Here is a 17,268-nt window from a genome sequence, read left to right on the forward strand (position 1 = left end):
TGCTGGTTCCCACAGGACTCACCCTCAGACGGAGGCACCGCTGGTTCCCACAGGACTCACCCTCAGACGGAGGCACTGCTGGTTCCCGTGGGACTCACCCTCAGACAGAGGCTCTGCTGGTTCACACCGGACTCACCCTCAGACAGAGGCTCTGCTGGTTCCCACAGGACTCACCCTCAGACAGAGGCACTGCTGGTTCCCACAGGACTCACCCTCAGACAGAGTCACTGCTGGTTCCCACAGGATTCACCCTCAGATGGAGGCACTGCTGGTTCCCACAGGTCTCACCCTCAGACAGAGGCACTGCTGGTTCCCACAGGACTCACCCTCAGACAGAGGCACTGCTGGTTCCCATGGGACTCACCCTCAGACAGAGGCACTGCTGGTTCCCACAGGACTCACCCGCAGACAGAGGCACTGCTGGTTCCCACAGGATTCGCACTCAGACAGAGGAACTGCTGGTTCCCACAGGACTCACCCTCAGACGGAGGCTCTGCTGGTTCCCACAGGACTCACGCTCAGACAGAGGCACCGCTGGTTCCCACAGGACTCACCCTCAGACAGAGGCACTGCTGGTTCCCATGGGACTCACCCTCAGACAGAGGCTCTGCTGGTTCCCACAGGACTCACCCTCAGATGGAGGCACTGCTGGTTCCCACAGGACTCACCCTCAGATGGAGGCACTGCTGGTTCCCACAGGACTCACCCTCAGACGGAGGCTCTGCTGGTTCCCGTGGGACTCACCATCAGACAGAGGCACTGCTGGTTCCCACAGGACTCACCCTCAGACAGAGGCACTGCTGGTTCCCGTGGGACTCACCCTCAGACGGAGGCACTGCTGGTTCCCATGGGATTCACCCTCAGACAGAGGCACTGCTGGTTCCCACAGGACTCACTCTCAGACAGAGGCACCGCTGGTTCCCACGGGACTCACCCTCAGACAGAGGCACCGCTGGTTCCTGTGGGACTCACCCTCAGACGGAGGCACTGTTGGTTCCCACAGGACTCACCCTCAGACGGAGGCACTGCTGGTTCCCACAGGACTCACCCTCAGACAGAGGCTCTGCTGGTTCCCACAGGACTCACCCTCAGACGGAGGCGCTGCTGGTTCCCACAGGACTCACCCTCAGACGGAGGCACTGCTGGTTCCCAGAGGACTCACCCTCAGACAGAGGCACCGCTGGTTCCCACGGGACTCACCCTCAGACAGAGGCACCGCTGGTTCCTGTGGGACTCACCCTCAGACGGAGGCACTGCTGGTTCCCACAGGACTCACCCTCAGACGGAGGCACTGCTGGTTCCCACAGGACTCACCCTCAGACAGAGGCTCTGCTGGTTCCCACAGGACTCACCCTCAGACGGAGGCGCTGCTGGTTCCCTCAGGACTCACCCTCAGATGGAGGCACTGCTGGTTCCCACAGGACTCACCCTCAGACAGAGGCTCTGCTGGTTCCCACAGGACTCACCCTCAGACAGAGGCACTGCTGGTTCCTATGGGACTCACCCTCAGACGGAGGCACTGCTGGTTCCTATGGGACTCACCCTCAGACGGAGGCACTGCTGGTTCCCGTGGGACTCACCCTCAGACAGAGGCACTGCTGGTTCCCACAGGACTCACCCTCAGACAGAGGCTCTGCTGGTTCCCGTGGGACTCACCCACAGACAGAGGCACGGCTGGTTCCCACGGGACTCACCCTCAGATGGAGGCACTGCTGGTTCCCACAGGACTCACCCTCAGACAGAAGCACTGCTGGTTCCCACAGGACTCACCCTCAGACAGAGTCTCTGCTGGTTCCCACAGGACTCACCCTCAGACAGAGGCACTGCTGGTTCCCACAGGACTCACCCTCAGACAGAGGCACTGCTGGTTCCCGTGGGACTCACCCTCAGACAGAGGCTCTGCTGGTTCCCACAGGACTCACCCTCAGACAGAGGCTCTGCTGGTTCCCACAGGACTCACCCTCAGACAGAGGCACTGCTGGTTCCCACAGGACTCACCCTCAGACAGAGGCACTGCTGGTTCCCACAGGATTCACCCTCAGATGGATGCACTGCTGGTTCCCACAGGACTCACCCTCAGACAGAGGCACTGCTGGTTCCCACAGGACTCAGCCTCAGACAGAGGCACTGCTGGTTCCCATGGGACTCACCCTCAGACAGAGGCACTGCTGGTTCCCACAGGACTCACCCTCAGACAGAGGCACTGCTGGTTCCCACAGGACTCGCACTCAGACAGAGGAACTGCTGGTTCCCATGGGACTCACCCTCAGACGGAGGCACTGCTGGTTCCCACAGGACTCGCACTCAGACAGAGGGACTGCTGGTTCCCACAGGACTCACCCTCAGACGGAGGCACTGCTGGTTCCCACAGGACTCACGCTCAGGCAGAGGCACCGCTGGTTCCCACAGGACTCACCCTCAGACAGAGGCACTGCTGGTTCCCATGGGACTCACCCTCAGACAGAGGCTCTGCTGGTTCCCACAGGACTCACCCTCAGATGGAGGCACTGCTGGTTCCCACAGGACTCACCCTCAGACAGAGGCTCTGCTGGTTCCCACAGGACTCACCCTCAGACAGAGGCACTGCTGGTTCCCACAGGACTCACCCTCAGACGGAGGCACTGCTGGTTCCCACAGGACTCACCCTCAGACAAAGGCACTGCTGGTTCCCACAGGACTCACCCTCAGACAAAGGCACTGCTGGTTCCCACAGGACTCACCCTCAGACAGAGGCACTGCTCGTTCCCGTGGGACTCACCCTCAGACGGAGGCACTGCTGGTTCCCACAGGACTCACCCTCAGGCAAAGGCACTGCTGGTTCCCACAGGACTCACCCTCAGACGGAGGCACTGCTGGTTCCCACAGGACTCACCCTCAGACAGAGGCACTGCTGGTTCCCACAGGACTCACCCTCAGACGGAGGCACTGCTGGTTCCCACAGGACTCACCCTCAGACAGAGGCACTGCTGGTTCCCACAGGACTCGCCCTCAGACAGAGGCACTGCTGGTTCCCACAGGACTCACCCTCAGACAGAGGCTCTGCTGGTTCCCATGGGACTCACCCTCAGACGGAGGCACTGCTGGTTCCCACAGGACTCACCCTCAGACGGAGGCACTGCTGGTTCCCACAGGACTCACCCTCAGACGGAGGCACTGCTGGTTCCCACAGGACTCACCCTCAGACAGAGGCACTGCTGGTTCCCACAGGACTCAACCTCAGACAGAGGCACTGCTGGTTCCCGAGGGACTCACCCTCAGACAGAGGCACTGCTGGTTCCCACGGGACTCACTCTCAGGCAGAGGCTCTGCTGGTTGCCACAGGACTCACCCACAGACAGAGGCACTGCTGGTTCCCACAGGACTCACCCTCAGACGGAGGCACTGCTGGTTCCCACAGGACTCACCCTCAGATGGAGGCACTGCTGGTTCCCACAGGACTCACCCTCAGACAGAGGCACTGCTGGTTCCCACAGGACTCACCCTCAGACAGAGGCACTGCTGGTTCCCGAGGGACTCACCCTCAGACAGAGGCACTGCTGGTTCCCACGGGACTCACTCTCAGGCAGAGGCTCTGCTGGTTGCCACAGGACTCACCCACAGACAGAGGCACTGCTGGTTCCCACAGGACTCACCCTCAGACAGAGGCTCTGCTGGTTCCCATGGGACTCACCCTCAGACGGAGGCACTGCTGGTTCCCACAGGACTCACCCTCAGACAGAGCCTCTGCTGGTTCCCACAGGACTCACCCTCAGACAGAGGCTCTGCTGGTTCCCACAGGACTCACCCTCAGACGGAGGCACCGCTGGTTCCCACGGGACTCACCCTCAGACAGAGGCTCTGCTGGTTCCCACAAGACTCACCCTCAGACAGAGGCTCTGCTAGTTCCCGTGGGACTCACCCTCAGACAGAGGCACTGCTGGTTCCCACAGGACTCACCCTCAGACGGAGGCACTGCTGGTTCCCACAGGACTCACCCTCAGACAGAGGCACTGCTCGTTCCCGTGGGACTCACCCTCAGAAAGAGGCTCTGCTGGTTCCTATGGGACACCCTCAGACGGAGGCACTGCTGGTTCCCACAGGACTCACCCTCAGACGGAGGCATTGCTGGTTCCCGTGAGACTCACGCTCAGACAGAGGCACTGCTGGTTCCCACAGGACTCACCCTCAGACGGGGGCACTGCAGGTTCCCGTGGGACTCGCACTCAGACAGGGGCACTGCTGGTTCCCACAGGACTCACCCTCAGACAGAGGCTCTGCTGGTTCCCGTGGGACTCACCCTCAGACGGAGGCACTGCTGGTTCCCACAGGACTCACCCTCAGACAGAGGCACTGCTGGTTCCCACAGGACTCACCCTCAGACGGAGGCACTGCTGGTCCCCTCAGGACTCACCCTCAGACAGAGGCACTGCTGGTTCCCACAGGACTCGCCCTCAGACAGAGGCACTGCTGGTTCCCACAGGACTCATCCTCAGACAGAGGCTCTGCTGGTTCCCATGGGACTCACCCTCAGACAGAGGCACTGCTGGTTCCCACAGGACTCACCCTCAGACGGAGGCAATGCTGGTTCCCACAGGACTCACCCTCAGACAGAGGCACTGCTGGTTCCCACAGGACTCGCCCTCAGACGGAGGCACTGCTGGTTCCCACAGGACTCACCCTCAGACAGAGGCACTGCTCATTCCCGTGGGACTCACCCTCAGAAAGAGGCTCTGCTGGTTCCTATGGGACACCCTCAGACGGAGGCACTGCTGGTTCCCACAGGACTCACCCTCAGACGGAGGCATTGCTGGTTCCCGTGGGACTCACGCTCAGACAGAGGCACTGCTGGTTCCCACAGGACTCACCCTCAGACGAAGGCACTGCAAGTTCCCGTGGGACTCGCACTCAGACAAAGGCACTGCTGGTTCCCACAGGACTCACCCTCAGACAGAGGCTCTGCTGGTTCCCGTGGGACTCACCCTCAGACGGAGGCACTGCTGGTTCCCACAGGACTCACCCTCAGACAGAGGCACTGCTGGTTCCCACAGGACTCACCCTCAGACGGAGGCACTGCTGGTTCCCACAGGACTCACCCTCAGACAGAGGCACTGCTGGTTCCCACCGGACGCGCCCTCAGACAGAGGCACTGCTGGTTCCCACAGGACTCACCCTCAGACAGAGGCTCTGCTGGTTCCCATGGGACTCACCCTCAGACGGAGGCACTGCTGGTTCCCACAGGACTCACCCTCCAATGGAGGCACCACTGGTTCCCACGGGACTCACCCTCAGACAGAGGCTCTGCTGGTTCCCACAGGACTCACCCTCAGATGGAGGCAGCGCTGGTTCCCACAGGACTCACCCTCAGACGGAGGCACTGCTGGTTCCCATGGGACTCACCCTCAGACAGAGGCTCTGCTGGTTCCCACAGGACTCACCCTCAGACAGAGGCTCTGCTGGTTCCCGTGGGACTCACCCTCAGACAGAGGCACTGCTGGTTCCCACAGGACTCACCCTCAGACAGAGGCACTGCTGGTTCCCACAGGATTCACCCTCAGATGGAGGCACTGCTGGTTCCCACAGGACTCACCCTCAGACAGAGGCACTGCTGGTTCCCACAGGACTCACCCTCAGACAGAGGCACTGCTGGTTCCCGTGGGACTCACCCTCAGACAGAGGCACTGCTGGTTCCCACAGGACTCACCCTCAGACGGAGGCACTGCTGGTTCCCACAGGACTCACCCTCAGACGGAGGCACTGCTGGTTCCCACGGGACTCACCCTCAGACAGAGGCACTGCTGGTTCCCACAGGACTCGCCCTCAGACGGAGGCACCGCTGGTTCCCACAGGACTCACCCTCAGACAGAGGCTCTGCTGGTTCCCACAGGACTCACCCTCAGACGGAGGCACTGCTGGTTCCCACAGGACTCACCCTCAGACAGAGGCACTGCTGGTTCCCACAGGACTCGCCCTCAGACGAAGGCACCGCTGGTTCCCACAGAACTCACCCTCAGACAGAGGCACTGCTCGTTCCCGTGGGACTCACCCTCAGAAAGAGGCTCTGCTGGTTCCTATGGGACACCCTCAGACGGAGGCACTGCTGGTTCCCACAGGACTCACCCTCAGACGGAGGCATTGCTGGTTCCCGTGGGACTCACGCTCAGACAGAGGCACTGCTGGTTCCCACAGGACTCACCCTCAGACGGGGGCACTGCAGGTTCCCGTGGGACTCGCACTCAGACAGGGGCACTGCTGGTTCCCACAGGACTCACCCTCAGACAGAGGCTCTGCTGGTTCCCGTGGGACTCACCCTCAGGCGGAGGCACTGCTGGTTCCCACAGGACTCACCCTCAGACAGAGGCACTGCTGGTTCCCACAGGACTCACCCTCAGACGGAGGCACTGCTGGTTCCCTCAGGACTCACCCTCAGACAGAGGCACTGCTGGTTCCCACAGGACTCGCCCTCAGACAGAGGCACTGCTGGTTCCCACAGGACTCATCCTCAGACAGAGGCTCTGCTGGTTCCCATGGGACTCACCCTCAGACAGAGGCACTGCTGGTTCCCACAGGACTCACCCTCAGACGGAGGCACTGCTGGTTCCCACAGGACTCACCCTCAGACGGAGGCACTGCTGGTTCCCACAGGACTCACCCTCAGACAGAGGCACTGCTGGTTCCCACAGGACTCACCCTCAGACAGAGGCTCTGCTGGATCCCGTGGGAGTCACCCTCAGACAGAGGCACTGCTGGTTCCCACAGGACTCACCCTCAGACAGAGGCTCTGCTGGTTCCCACAGGACTCACCCTCAGACAGAGGCACTGCTGGTTCCCACGGGACTCACCCTCAGGCAGGGGCTCTGCTGGTTGCCACAGGACTCACCCTCAGACAGAGGCTCTGCTGGTTCCCACAGGACTCACCCTCAGACAGAGGCACTGCTGGTTCCCACGGGACGCACCCTCCAATGGAGGCACCACTGGTTCCCACGGGGCTCACCCTCAGACAGTGGCTCTGCTGGTTCCCACAGGACTCACCCTCAGACGGAGGCACCGCTGGTTCCCACAGGACTCACCCTCAGACGGAGGCACTGCTGGTTCCCGTGGGACTCACCCTCAGACAGAGGCTCTGCTGGTTCCCACAGGACTCACCCTCAGACAGAGGCTCTGCTGGTTCCCACAGGACTCACCCTCAGACAGAGGCACTGCTGGTTCCCACAGGACTCACCCTCAGACAGAGGCACTGCTGGTTCCCACAGGATTCACCCTCAGATGGAGGCACTGCTGGTTCCCACAGGACTCACCCTCAGAAAGAGGCACTGCTGGTTCCCACAGGACTCACCCTCAGACAGAGGCACTGCTGGTTCCCATGGGACTCACCCTAAGACAGAGGCACTGCTGGTTCCCACAGGACTCACCCTCAGACAGAGGCACTGCTGGTTCCCACAGGACTCGCACTCAGACAGAGGAACTGCTGGTTCCCATGGGACTCACCCTCAGACGGAGGCACTGCTGGTTCCCACAGGACTCGCACTCAGACAGAGGCACTGCTGGTTCCCACAGGACTCACCCTCAGACGGAGGCACTGCTGGTTCCCACAGGACTCACGCTCAGACAGAGGCTCTGCTGGTTCCCACAGGACTCACCCTCAGATGGAGGCACTGCTGGTTCCCACAGGACTCACCCTCAGACGGAGGCACTGCTGGTTCCCATGGGACTCACCCTCAGACAGAGGCTCTGCTGGTTCCCACAGGACTCACCCTCAGATGGAGGCACTGCTGGTTCCCACAGGACTCACCCTCAGACAGAGGCTCTGCTGGTTCCCACAGGACTCACCCTCAGACAGAGGCACTGCTGGTTCCCACAGGACTCACCCTCAGACGGAGGCACTGCTGGTTCCCACAGGACTCACCCTCAGACGGAGGCTCTGCTGGTTCCCGTGGGACTCACCATCAGACAGAGGCACTGCTGGTTCCCACAGGACTCACCCTCAGACATAGGCACTGCTGGTTCCCGTGGGACTCACCCTCAGACGGAGGCACTGCTGGTTCCCATGGGACTCACCCTCAGACAGAGGCACCGCTGGTTCCCACGGGACTCACCCTCAGACAGAGGCACCGCTGGTTCCCACGGGACTCACTCTCAGACAGAGGCACTGCTGGTTCCCACAGGACTCACCCTCAGACAGAGGCACCGCTGGTTCCCACGGGACTCACCCTCAGACAGAGGCACCGCTGGTTCCTGTGGGACTCACCCTCAGACGGAGGCACTGCTGGTTCCCACAGGACTCACCCTCAGACGAAGGCACTGCTGGTTCCCACAGGACTCACCCTCAGACAGAGGCTCTGCTGGTTCCCACAGGACTCACCCTCAGACGGAGGCACTGCTGGTTCCCACTGGACCCACCCTCAGACGGAGGCACTGCTGGTTCCCACAGGACTCACCCTCAGACAGAGGCACTGCTGGTTCCCACAGGACTCACCCTCAGACAGAGGCACTGATGGTTCCTATGGGACTCACCCTCAGACGGAGGCACTGCTGGTTCCTATGGGACTCACCCTCAGGCGGAGGCACTGCTTGTTCCCGTGGGACTCACCCTCAGACAGAGGCACTGCTGGTTCCCACCGGACTCACCCTCAGATGGAGGCACTGCTGGTTCCCACAGGACTCACCCTCAGACAGAGGCACTGCTGTTTCCCACAGGACTCACCCTCAGACAGAGGCTCTGCTGGTTCCCACAGGACTCACCCTCAGACAGAGGCACTGCTGGTTCCCACAGGACTCACCCTCAGACGGAGGCACTGCTGGTTCCCACAGGACTCACCCTCAGACGGAGGCACTGCTGGTTCCCGTGGGACTCACCATCAGACAGAGGCACTGCTGGTTCCCACAGGACTCACCCTCAGACAGAGGCACTGCTGGTTCCCGTGGGACTCACCCTCAGACGGAGGCACTGCTGGTTCCCATGGGACTCACCCTCAGACAGAGGCACTGCTGGTTCCCACAGGACTCACCCTCAGACAGAGGCACCGCTGGTTCCCACGGGACTCACCCTCAGACAGAGGCACCGCTGGTTCCTGTGGGACTCACCCTCAGACGGAGGCACTGCTGGTTCCCACAGGACTCACCCTCAGATGGAGGCACTGCTGGTTCCCACAGGACTCACCCTCAGACAGAGGCTCTGCTGGTTCCCACAGGACTCACCCTCAGACGGAGGCGCTGCTGGTTCCCACAGGACTCACCCTCAGACGGAGGCACTGCTGGTTCCCACAGGACTCACCCTCAGACAGAGGCTCTGCTGGTTCCCACAGGACTCACCCTCAGACAGAGGCACTGCTGGTTCCTATGGGACTCACCCTCAGACGGAGGCACTGCTGGTTCCTATGGGACTCACCCTCAGACGGAGGCACTGCTTGTTCCCGTGGGACTCACCCTCAGACAGAGGCACTGCTGGTTCCCACAGGACTCACCCTCAGACAGTGGCTCTGCTGGTTCCCGTGGGACTCACCCACTGACAGAGGCACTGCTGGTTCCCACAGGACTCACCCTCAGATGGAGGCACTGCTGGTTCCCACAGGACTCACCCTCAGACAGAGGCACTGCTGGTTCCCACAGGACTCACCCTCAGACAGAGGCTCTGCTGGTTCCCACAGGACTCACACTCAGACAGAGGCACTGCTGGTTCCCACAGGACTCACCCTCAGACAGAGGCACTGCTGGTTCCCACAGGACTCACCCTCAGACAGAGGCACTGCTGGTTCCCGTGGGACTCACCCTCAGACGGAGGCTCTGCTGGTTCCCACAGGACTCACCCTCAGACAGAGGCACTGCTGGTTCCCGTGGGACTCACCCTCAGACGGAGGCTCTGCTGGTTCCCACAGGACTCACCCTCAGACAGAGGCACTGCTGGTTCCCATGGGACTCACCCTCAGATGGAGGCACTGCTGGTTCCCACAGGACTCACCCTCAGACAGAGGCACTGCTGGTTCCCACAGGACTCACCCTCAGACAGAGGCTCTGCTGGTTCCCGTGGGACTCACCCTCAGACAGAGGCACTGCTGGTTCCCACAGGACTCACCCTCAGACAGAGGCTCTGCTGGTTCCCATGGGACTCACCCTCAGACGGAGGCACTGCTGGTTCCCACGGGACTCACCCTCAGACAGAGGCACTGCTGGTTCCCACAGGACTCACCCTCAGACAGAGGCTCTGCTGGTTCCCATGGGACTCACCCTCAGACAGAGGCTCTGCTGGTTCCCACAGGACTCACCCTCAGACAGAGGCTCTGCTGGTTCCCACAGGACTCGCCCTCAGACAGAGGCACTGCTTTCAGTAGAGGATATGAGAAAATAAAGGAGAAAATATCTCTTCCAACTAAGACATTTTGAAAAAAAATCGAACCCTTTGTTGTGCCGCACAGAAATGTCCCTGGTTCAATCCCAGTCTGTGCTGAGTTTTTTGATATCAGCCAGGTGGCGAATGGGCAATATAATTGGGCACTGGGCCCCTGGATTCGGGAGAGGAAATTTGCTGGAACTGTGCATTTGAACACGGGGATGGTGAATGTTCAAGCTCAGCAGCGATGGTTGATTGTTCCAGTGAAACATCGTCAAAGCTCACACATGGCTAGTTGTGAGGTAATGGAGAGTGCCTGTTTCTTATGGGCTGTGCCCCAGCATGGAGTGAATGGTTTGAGAAGAGCAGAGCAAGGGAAAAGGCTGATAGAGAAATATGACAAAATAATGCAGACAATCTCATTTGGTGAAAAGCGCTGGTCGCCAACATTTATCCTCTATCTATCATTTCCTTTTTCTTGCTCTCGGTATTATTTAGAATTATTTCTCTCTCTTCTACACCCGTGAATTGCTGTAATTGTAAAAAATTGTAAACAAAAAACATAAATCATTCACAAAACTGTGTATTTTCAACACTGCATAAGTAACATCTTCCATTGGAATGACTGTTGGGGTTATTTACGGTCAGCTACCCATCCCGGGGCCAAATATTAGGTACATCCAGTTCCAAAGCCAGAGGAAATTCCCTCAGTTATTTGGCACATCTCCCACTGTTATTTCCGAAAATTCAACTTCATCCTTTCCTTTTCCAAACACTGAATCGATCACTGCCTCTCAGCTCCCCCTGCTGTTGGGTACTGAACACTACAGGTGGAAGAGAGAACAATTTGCCTTTTGGGCTCAACATTATTTGTCGTATCATACAGGTAGCAATCAATAACAAAAAGGGGTGAAAAAAAGTCCTGGTTAGGTGGGTGTCATGGGACTCCGCAGATATAGTGATGGAGGGAACAAACCACCTACATTAACATATTTAACATTTTTGAAATAAAAAGTCAAGTAGAAGCAATTTGCTTCTTCAAGTAGGTCACCCAGCCTGAGCTCTGGAGGGATTGACAGTTCAAAGGCTTGCCTAGCCTGGCCCGTAGAGGGAGTGAAAGCTCAAAAGGTCTCCCAGATTGCGCCTGAGAGCATTCTTGTTTTCAGGGCTGTGACTTTTGCTTCAAAGGCCCCAGTATTTGGAAACTTGAAGCTAAAGAGTTATGCAGCTACTGCAGGTCACCATGTAACCCTCTTGAGACTGTTGTGAAACATGAACACATTCTCCCCTCCCCTGTTAGACTGTGAAAGAATTTGGGAACAGATTCACCACATGCTGCCAAAGATCAGATACATCCTTGTGATACGGGACACCTCCCATGAGAACGTTACATAGGGTAGCACACAAAAAAGTACAATTTGAGAAAAAGGTTATTAAAAGAAAAGGGTTTGCCTTGAAGTGACAGTGGCCAGAGGGCAGGCTGTGGGAAGAGAGCAGCAGTGGTGAGGGGGACTGGCTGATGTGGGTTTAGAGACTGGTTTTGCATTTCTGGGAGCTGGTTTCAAATCCAACCCAGACTGGATGGAAGTCTCTTTCTTCCCCTCCCCCCTTTCTCTGCCTCTGTACTTGTTTAAAACCTGTTACATCTCTAACCTTTTCCAGTTCTGATGAAAGGTCATGGACCTGAAACGTTGGGCTCGATTTTCATTGAGCCTGCAAATCATGGCTGATCAAATCTCCTCTTTAATGGTTGACCTGCAGTTGATAGTCAGCAATCCAATCGTGCTCCCGCCAGGTTTCACATTCGTGTTCCCCGCCAGGCGTGTTTCATGTGGGAAAAGGGTTAAATTCGCAAGGGCCTTTCAAAATAAGATTATAGAGGCCATTTAGTGGTTGTTAAGGGCCTTAATGACCAGTCCCGCCTGTTGGATGCGGGACTGAGTCGGGACCATCAGACACGACTGAGTTAAAATTGCTCGGAGTCGGGAACCAGGCGGGGTGGGGGGGTCCCGCACACCAGTTTGGCCCGCCAGTTTAGGCGATTTTAACCCCCCGCACGCCTCCAATCCCGACTGGCAGGACTTAGGGGTTTCAGGTCTGGGGCAACTTTTAGAAGGCTTAACCACACCAGTGGAAGGTTGGAGCCTCACACCCATCTCCAGTGTGAACTCCTGGGAAACCCCTCTCCCCACCTTGACTAAGCGCTTCTTCAACTGAGGCATATTCCAGAAGCATGGCAAACATTTAATTCCTTTCCTCCTGGACATCAGATTCGGATGTAGACCAGCCACGGCAGCAGCAGAACCATGAGCAACAGCAGCACCAACAGCAGGAGCATCAACAGGAGCAGCAAGCTGCTAGTCACCCACCTGAAGATGCACAGGCCAGAAGGCGCCAGCGCGCGACAACATTGCTGCCCGAGCTGCAAGGCACGCACTCATCCTGGCCAGATTTGCTTAGCCTAGTCAAACAAACACTTTTGCCTCGCAGCTTCTTACCAGAGCATTGACAATGGCCAAGAACCAGAGGATTCCTAGCACTCTGACCACCATACTGACAGTTGCAAGTATGCCTAAGCCCTCGGTGTGGAAGTCCCACTAGCGAAATGACAGATGATACAACTGCACCATTTGCCATCAGAAATTTTATGTACATTACCGAAGTGATGGCATTTTTGCAGTAAACACAAAATTGCACCCAAGTGACTACCCTTGTGACTATTTCTGCAGAATTTTCCTCTTACGCGTGCTCCTACATGGTGCCTCCCCTGTGGCTTCAGCAGATGTGGAGGCCCCTTGCTCACTTTCCTGCTGCTCCTGTCTCGACACCTTTGGCGGGTGTCCTCTGGGGTGGCGAGCCTGTGAGGGCTCGTCAACAGTCTGCTGCTCCTGTGGCTGTGCAGGGGTTGAGACGCCTATCTCACTTGGGTGTGGACTCCGGTGGGGCTCTGACCGAGGGCTCTGCAGTGGCATGGAAGTGTGAGCGCTTGGAGAGGAGCCCCCTCTCCTTGAGATCTGCCACCAACCTCCCTCTCATGGGTCAGGTCCCCCTCAGCGCCTGCAAGTGGCTGGAGAGCACCTTGCTGCACATCAGGGGGGCCATGGGGACCCGTATCTGCAATGGCAGTCCTACTCAGAGGGGCTTCCATGAAGGTCTGGTTTCTCTGTTCAATAGATGCCCATCGCTCCTCAAGAGATGTCATTCTATTCTGAACAATGACCATGTTTTCCATACCCTGGCAACTAAGCCTTAGCCATCCTCTCCTCTACCGTAGCCATCCTCTCCTCTACAGCAGCCATCCTTTCCACGGAGGTTGCCATCCTTTCCGTGGTGATGCGTTCATGCGCCAATAACTCCACAAAGGCTCTGGTCATGGTCGCGATGGACTCCTCCATTCGCTCCACACTCGCAACGACCCTAGAGACAAAACCTGCCAGAGACTCCTGCATCTGTTCCTGGAGTTCCATCACCGCTGATCTCATGGATGGACCCAGAGGCAGAGGGTCGACATGCTGCTGAACCGAGCTGGCAGAGTCCTGTGCCCTCCGACTAGGACTCTCCACTGCTGTCCCTGTCTCCACAATCTTCTGATGCTCACTTGTGAGCTGTGATACACCAGGTGACAACGCTACTCTATGTCCCGAAGATCCCACCGAGGTGTGAGTGTCTGCGCTGGTGCTGGGTGCGCAGATTTCTGGTGATGCTGCGCCCTCAGAGGTTGCAGCTTCCTCTGAGGAGTCTGGCTGCTCAGCCTCTTCTTCCTGGCTAGGAGGGATGGATGCTTGTGATGATCCTGTGAGGGAGTAAAGGAAAGAGTCAGAGATGTGATGCCTAGGCTACATGCACATTGCTTTTTGCAGATGCTCATAAGTCCATCTGTTACAGCTTCACAATCATTATCAGCGACTCATGCAATGTCAAAGAGAGAGATGGGAAACTTTTCTTTCACCAGCTTGCTGTGTTGCACCTGTCTGTCCGTCCCCCATGCGCATCATCCTCCAGTTCCACTATTTCAAGTACCGCCTCCTCCCAGGGGGTCAGGTGGACTATAGAGACTGTCCCTCCTCCTGTCCTCGCTCACTCTCTTTTGTTGTGAGCTCTCTTTTCCTGCAATGAGGGAGACAAGTGGAGGTTGAGTGAGAATGAAGGAGTGAGTGTAGAGATTGCATAGCATACATACTTAGAAGGAGACAAAGATGGAGTGAGGTGGCAAGACCAAGGGCCCTCCCTGTGTGTTGTCAGTTGTTTTCATAGCATCAGAGTGATCGGGAGTGTGAGGGCTGCATAGTCGAATAGTTATGTAAATGTGAGCAGAGAGAGAGAGGGAATGGGTAAGGGTGCATGGATGTCAGTGTCAAGTGGGATGTGGAGGAAGAGATTGCTAAAGCTGAGTGATGGTGAGGAAAGGCAATGGGGGTCAGATTGAGGGTGATGGGAAACTCATACTCACTTTTCCAGTGCACTGAAGGTCATGAAATCTTTTCCGGCACTGAATCCAGGTTCGCCGTGTGACTCCCAAGGAGTTAACCTCCTCAGACACCTGCATCCACACTGCCTTAGTGTGCTTGGGAGGCCTCTTCCTCCCTGAGGAAGGGAAGAGCACCTCCCTGTTGGCCCTATCACCATCCACCAATGCCTGCAGGGCCACCTCGTCAAAACGAGAAGCTGATCTGGGCCTCCTTTCCTGCAGGTCCCTCTGACACCAAATGGAGAAAGCTTGGAAGCCTGCAGAAGAAGCAAGGCTTGCTGTGGACCTTAAATGCAGCAGCAATGATGACGTCATCGGAGGGGACTTTCAGTCATGAAAAACCCATTTGCAAAGGCTTCCCACACGTTGGAAATCAATTGGCCACTTAAGTTAAAATTGCATCAATCTCCCACATCCATTTAGATTCGTGTGGGAAACACGAAATTCGGATAACACGACACCATCCCGCACCGAAGTTAAAATCCTGCCTGTTAACTCTGTTTCTCTCTCCACGGATGCTGCCTGGCCTGCTGAGTGCTTCCAGCATTTTCTGTTTGTATTTCAGATTTCCAGCATCTGCAGTGTTTTGCTCTTGTGTTTGGATGTTAGTCTCTGTCTGTTGACGGCATGGGCCTTATGTGAAATGAATCTGAGTCAATTAATAGGCTGCAGAAATCATATGGTGACATGTACTTCTGTTGTGTAAAGCTCAGCACCAGGAACGCTACCTTCCAATGCCAAGAAGCCACAGTTTTGGAGGTTTTCTGTTGCGGTTTTGGCAAGATGGAAAACTTCGCACTGAACCAATCGCTTTCTATATATTTTAATTTCCAGTATCCACTGCCAGGACTGGAAAAACTTCCACAAATCGCAGGAGTCGTGAGTGAATTGCCAGTACGGATAATGCTGTGCCTTGCTGGGCGAACTCTGAAACTGACACTCAGCGGCCAAAAAGGAAAACGGTTCATTCCCCAGCACCAAACCAAAGAAAGTAAAGAAAAGCGTGAACAGTCCCACAGCAAGCCAAAGGAAGGCGAGAACAAACGCAGATCTCAAACTGACCGCCAATGAATGAATTATATATGCAACTCCAAAAATACCGAGCTGTGTGCCGAAAGAGGAGAATACACAGCAATAACAAAAATCTCAATCCACTGATCATGGGCTTGTTTTCAAACAGCGACCCCCACGTCATAGAATGATGCAGCACAGAAGGAGGCCAATCGGCCCATTGCGTCCGTGCCGGCTCTTTGAAAGAACTATCCAAATACTCCCACTCCCCTGCCCTTTCCCCATAACCGTGCAAATTTCTCCTTTTCCAAAATAAGGGAAACAAGGGATATGGGGATCGGGCGGGAAATTGGAGTTGAGGTAGAAGATCAGCCATGATTTTATTGAATGGCGGAGCAGGCTCGAGAGGCCGTATGTACTACTCCAGCTCCTATATGTTCTTATGTATATATCCTATTTCCTTTTGAAAATTACTATTGAATCTAACATATGTGTTTTGAAATGCCGGATTTGACACAATCTTCTGCACTAGATCAAGACTAAAAGTTTGGAAATGAACACTTAGCAAAATAAAATGATTAGGAATGTTTGTCCATTTAGGTCCTTGTATTCATGTTTTTCTCTTTTTAAATTCCTGGCAGTATCGTACCTTGCTTTCAAGTTTTGAACAATTTTTCAGTTTCATTTTCTCAATATCTAAAGCTGGTTACAGAAACTGGGCTTGGAATATATCAACTATTTATTTTAGAGTCCATTGTAATTTAAACATTTGGGAATTTTTTTTTAAATTCTCTGGACTTTTCATTTCTCAAGTGCATCATCAGTTCTTCAAACCTAAGACATGCACCAACTGTGCATCAAATTAGCACACACAGAGATTTCATTTTTTTTTGTCCAACCCTCTTAAAATTCTTTCCTAGATTGAAACTTTTTAATACGGGGGCCCAGTGTTAAAGGCTTTTTGGATGTTATAAGATTATTAACATCGATTAAAGGCAAATGTAGAAATTTTCTTGTGTTGGCCTTCCAGCCTATTCACATTGACCGTGCCACCATGGTGATGGGGTCAAGGCAGCGAGAGAGTCCACACAGATACAATATGAAGCCGAGCAGGAGACAGTGTAAGAGGTGACTCTGCTGTTTTATTACACACTGAAGCATGGGTTCATTAGCAACTTTGCTGGACATGTTGGAGTACCTACAATGGAGCATCTTCAAGAAACAGGAATGTTTGGCATGGTCAAAAATCTGTTGCAGTGTTTTAGACTGCACCAGAATAAGTTGACAGGACGATAATGATGTGTTGCATGCAGGGCACGGCATTAAAAGAGGAATATGCCTATTTGCGGAAGAGGATTTGTGTCAGCAACAAGCCATGGCACAGGAAACAGAGGATTATTATAACAGGAACATTGAACAGGAGCAGCGCTGGTTCACTGGAGTATGATTGAGGAACTCCTTTTCCCAAGGTCTGCCTTTATATTTT

The sequence above is a fragment of the Somniosus microcephalus genome, chromosome 3 (assembly GCF_052327205.1).
Source record: "Somniosus microcephalus isolate GS21.2 chromosome 3, FLI_Smic_1.0, whole genome shotgun sequence".
NCBI lineage: Eukaryota > Metazoa > Chordata > Chondrichthyes > Squaliformes > Somniosidae > Somniosus > Somniosus microcephalus.